Source organism: Haemaphysalis longicornis, unplaced genomic scaffold (genome assembly GCF_048455015.1).
Source record: "Haemaphysalis longicornis isolate Haplotype H1 unplaced genomic scaffold, Haemaphysalis longicornis Haplotype H1 scaffold_3, whole genome shotgun sequence".
Lineage (NCBI taxonomy): Eukaryota > Metazoa > Arthropoda > Arachnida > Ixodida > Ixodidae > Haemaphysalis > Haemaphysalis longicornis.
Window position 1 is genome coordinate 65,571,101 of NW_027526335.1, and position 5,835 is coordinate 65,576,935.

The window sequence follows — 5,835 nt, forward strand, 5'->3', positions numbered from 1 at the left end:
TTCTTTTTAACTACAGGATTTGTGGAATATCCGTAGAGGATAAATGGTGCTGTATTAGACGCCGATACTACCGCTAAAGAAGAAGCTTTGTTTTTGTTTGTTTGTTTGTTTGTTCGTTTGTTTGTTTCTTTGCTTCTTTGTTTGAGAGGAGTTAGACTACACGATGCAGCTACCAATACTTTTGAAGAAAAAAAAACAATTGGGGTGGGTTCTGATCACGCGGGCTATAAAGCACTCTGAAGTGTAGGGCTAAGGATTAATTTATACCACCTGGGGATCTTTAACGTGCACCAGAATCTTGACAACATGCACAATTTTATTTACAAATACGATTTTGACTAATTCCCTGCAATGCCTCCTTAACAGGTTAAAAAACTTCGCCCCGAACTTACATTCCTGCTTCAAAATAAGCAATTTAGGCGACATTCCTTTTCATGGGGGGCAAACTCAGAGAACAACACTTCTGAACAAATTAAAAGAGTGGGAAAATGACTTCGTGAATTCACTTACGCGTGGGATGTTAGAAACAAAAAGAAAACACACATTTTCTACTTGTGAATTATTCCTTTCTTGTAGTTTGATGTATGTCTGCCTAATTCTACTCACTCCGAAGCTCTCGGGCAGGAAAATGGATTCAATGATTCATGTAGGCTAGAAAGGTATTGCACGTCGTAATCCGAAAGCCTGGAGGCATAGCCGTAGTGTCGCGAATAAGTTGAACTCTCGGCGCATGCATATAGAAGAAGGTGCAGTTGCATGCCCGAACACCTAATGTCCCTTATAATCCTCTATGTAGAAGTTAAACGTCTGAACCCGGATCGTAGTATCTATAGCGCTTGCTTGTGGGCGGAAATTCTAATTTTATTTCTAATGTACTTGACCCCTGCTAAGAAACGACATTCAGTCGATGAAACTCACTGCGTGTTCTCTTATTCCTGGTTCAGAGTCAAGCAAAGACAGTATGTAACAAGGGGGGGGGGGGGGGGGGTATCATTATTGTATGAGCAACGTCACACCCACACACACCGCTCAACATAAAAAAAGAACGCCTGTGTGCTGCGAAAGAATGATCTTTTTTTTTGGCGGAAAGTAACATCAGCGAGGAGAGATTAATATGGGATGACAACAATCCTATTGTCTTCCTACTTTCAAGGATAATTTAATTCAGCATGACGGTTTCCCTTGGGCAACCTTTGGATACTTTACATGTCGATAATGGAAAATTGATTAGATTTAAAGGAATATCTGGTTTGTTTGTGTCTTATCAGTAAAGAGGGAGGGTAAGACCGAAACACAAGGCCCCGATGAAGAGCTGTGCATTCGTCTTGGGCGTGCTTCCTGTGCGCATTACGCTCTCCTAAAATGACGTATAGCATTATGTGCGCTTAAGTTATATATTGTTCTCAATATTACGTAAATATCGTCATCTCCGTTCAAACTCCCTTTTTTTATCTTCCTCTCTAACTCTACACTTTTGTTTCGTTACTTTCGCGCGACTCTTTTTAACTCTCTTCGCCATTCTCTCCCTCTACTTTTCCTGGCACTTTTTTCCCTATTCACATCATTTAGTAACCTTCGTAACGGAGTTTGCGCTTTGCACAACTCCAGTACTGCGTGTACCCCCCGTTCCTCCGGGACTGGCGTCGATCTATCACTTCCAATGCACGCATGGTATTATCTTCGCCTTTTCATTTCGATAAGATTAACAGGAGCGCCGAATGCCGCTGTCGCCTTAGTGGGTGTGTACGTGACGTGCGTCTCCTGCCCATTGCTCTTAGTGCTTTTTTTTTTCTTTTCTGTCTTCATCCACTCACAGCTGACATCGATGCATCAGCCGATGCTTTTAACGTACGACCGCTCATCTGCTGTGGCTCTCGGCCATGGTTTCTCGGCAGTATTTAGTGCGGGACATTGAAACCTCGCATGTTGGTGCGTTAACCTATTCCCTTGTTTTGTACACGTGCGGCAAGTTTTCGATGTGTTTAACTTAGTCAAGTGCGCCCGAAGGGTGCAAAAAAAATAAATAAAAGATAAGATTTTTCCCCTGCTTGCCTCCGTATCAAACTTCCCAGACCCCGTACCTGTTCGACGTATGGCAGTCGCTTGCCGTCTGAAAAGTTTTGCATGAAGGTTAAGAAAATTCTGTTCTAATCTCTGGCGTTTCTGTTTCTATTTGTGAAGATATGCGAGCAAGAAAACTGAAGTTCAGTACCAGAAACTATAAATCGTTTAACCAGAAACCATATTTATTTATTTTAGTTATTCATTTATGAGGTTAGTTTTCTAGTTAGTTATATGTTCTAGTTATTTTATTTTGGTATTTCGGGTAGTTGCTTATGTTTTTGTTGGTTACATAGCTACCCACATAATTAATTAATTAATTAATTAATTAATTAATTAATTAATTAATTAATATTCATCAATCTATTATTGTTTGTTTGTTTGTTTGTTTGTTTGTTTGTTTGTTTGTTTGTTTGTTTGTTTGTTTGTTTGTTTGTTTGTTTGTTTGTTTGTTTGTTTGTTTGTTTGTTCAGGTAACTTCTTCATTGGGAGACATTACTGATAAGATTTCAGAATAGAAAAATTTCAAAAGCCGCAATCGAACGCCTGAAAACACATCAGATACAGAAACAGTGCAAGGAAAGAAAAAAATACAAGAAAATGTTCAAAAAATTAGGAGAGGCAAGAAGACAACACTTACAACCCTAGAAAGCAGTCTCGACGGTGTTCAGGAAAAGACTGAAGTGATTCGGCGGGGGAGTGTGTAAAGTTACGCAGCTCGTGCTGCCGGGGAGTGTGGAGCTATGCAGCTGGTGCTGTTGTTGAATTGATTGTAAACATTCATGTAGGTTGAAAAAATGAAGCAGGCATTACGATCGCTGATGGCCTTCGCAGATAGAAATCAGTCGTCGGTGGCTTGCGAAGGGAGCAGCAAGCAGCAAGAGAATTTTAAGGTAAGATGATTGCAGGCCCACCATGCCGGTCAGCAGCACACTTGAACGCTACAATAGCATAAAAATAGTTTTAGTTCCCGTGCGGCATTCCAAGTAGCTGTCCCCACCGAGGCGAGCTCGCTGCTGCGAACTCCGTTTCTTCAGTTGAAACATGAGCGACGAAACTACGAAAGCCTTCCGAATAGGCGAAGATGTGACACACCTCAATGATGTTTACAACGGAAGCGAAAAACGTCTACCGAAGCGCTTGCCTACGTCTGTGCATGCAGCTCTCAGAAAAGCGCCTCTCCTTGGCTACACAGAAAACAGGCGCAGTAATAAACAGCGGACGAGACGAGGACATATGCACTGGTTTCTGTGCGCTGGTTCTGCAATAAACCAATTGCTGAAAGTTGGCGCTTGTCCTGTTCTCGCCTTGTCCACTGTTTATTAGGTGGGGAGTACCTTAGGACCGCACAATGTCCGTCCGCTTCCGTGCGCATAGCATTTACAATCGCAAAAATGACACAGGCACCGGAAGGATTCGAGCCTGTGTCTGGTAGAACAGACCGAGTTAGAGTCAGCTGTCTTACCCATTGGGCTACGGCCGTAAATTAGTACCCAAGAGTCAAACGGCTTACTCCCTCGCCTGTAACGGTGCGGAGTACCTTAGGACCTCCCAATGTCCGTCCGCGTCCATCCGTGCGCACACCACCATCAAGGGAAAATCAAGCGAAATTCGATTTGATCCGTGAGTTGCAGTTTCATTTATGGAATAATCAAGGTGCAACTCACGGCTCAAACCGAATGAAGGTCGGGACGCAAATCGGATGGCACTCGGGGCGCAACTTGGATGTCATTTCAAGTCCCCGTACTCCGCACCCTCGCCATTATCCACGGAGTGGCCAGATGCTGCCATTTTACTGCGCTTGCTTGCTGTGTGGCTATCAACGAGCACGCCCAAAACGTTTCCTTTCTTGTCTTAGCTATTCGAAAGTTGAACGGCCCAGTTTAAATTACTTAGGACCATTATACTATGTGAGCGACTTCATTATATATAAAAGGTGAAATGAGGCAAAAAACACGCTATTTTGCTTTATTTCAGTGACCAGAATATCAATTCTTATATTTCCTTTTGGATTAAGTTTTGGTTCAGATACTCACAGGGCACGATTACTGACGCGAATGATTCCCCGTCGAGGGAGATACGATTATCGCTCAGCTAAAAGCCTTTCTGCTGCCCACGCTCCGGTTGTGCTGAGTGGGCCGTCGGGAGCGGAGCGGACCATCAAAAACGGTCAGATAACGCTCTCTAATGTTTCCGAGCAAGACTGGATCGAAACGGACCCAAAAATACCAAACATTCTCAGTCCCGAGAATCTAATAAATGCCGTTACACTCAGCTAATTTGTCACAAAAAAAATTGTTTCGGTACGAAAATAAACGAAAACAGAAAACTCCTTCTGTTTGAGTAATGAGACCTAAATTCAGCGCAAGATGCGAGCTTTACCATTTACGATACTTGAGCTCATGACTTTCGTAAAACGTATTCGCCTTTTTGTTTTGCCAAAAGCTGGGTGTCTTTCTCCCACGTGGGCAGGCCTTACGTAGGCAGGACCACCCGCACAGACATTCAGGTGTGCAGGCGCAAAATAAAACAAGTTAGTTTTTCACGCAATTTTGATGCATGTGTTTAGTTGAAGATTTTTTATATCTGTTTTCATAGTGCCCCATTGATTTTTTTTTTGTTGTCAGCTGTCTTTCGTCTTCCCTAAAGCGTTAGTGTATGGTTATAAGCACTTCAGGAATGAATGTGATCAAATAGAGCGTGGAAGGTGATTCACCGATGCAGAATATGAAGGCTAATTTTTGCCGTTCATGTGAGACCACGCTTCATTTATACAGGAAGCTCACCTTTGCGGAATTTCTTGCTGCCTCTCGACATACTATCAAATGTGCCCGTATCGACCGCATCAGTCCGTTGACCCCACGAGCGCCATGTTGATTAAGAACCAAGAAAAAGAGGTCAATTAAATTTAAAAATGTTGTTCTTTGTTGTTGTAAGTTAGCTTACTCGCGGCCGTAAGGTATGGAGAATTCCAAGGGAAGAGCCTTCAAGTAATTATGGACTCTAAGAAATCTGTACAAAACATTATAAATGGCCGAATCCACAAACGGTTCACAAACAGTTTACCTCTCAATATCACTAAGTTCCGAAACATCATTTGGACACCGGTACATGAGGAGCTTGAGGGTAATGAGAGAGCAGACCAAGCTGCGCGAGAACTTACTAACCGCTCAGCCAATAGTCCTGGCTTACTCACCCCTCTCCCCAATACCTTCGGTGAGCGACTCAACTCTCAAAGAAAAGTCAGAGCTCTCTTTCCTCAACGAGATAAAAGCTTAACAGCTGCAGAGCATCAGTCTCTCAAACAAATACAGACGAACACCTATCCCGGCATCCTCAGACTATCGAAGATGTTCCCCGAGAAATTTTCAAACGCACGTAATAAGTGCGATGAAATAGCCGCTCTATTCCATGCATCCTGGGGTTCCCGTATTATATGAGTTATATGAGCTATGGGAGGCAGCTCTGGCCAGCTCCGACCCTAGGGTTCAGAAGTATCTGATCTTTAGGGACAAGACTGGGGCTGAGGAAACAGGGGCCTTGGAAGGAGGGAACCTTCCCTAGCCCAATCAAGACCTTTCATTTCAAATAAATGTTTCATCTCTCTCTCTCTCTCTCTCTCTCGATGTACGTTGCTGCCTTCATTTTGTTATCGCTTCATCAAGTGTTAAAATTAAAACCAAACAAGAGATAAGTTATGAGTGGAAAATTCGAAACTATTTAAGAGTTTTAAGGTTCAAGCCTCCATCTTTCAGGCACGCGCGCTGCGGGGTG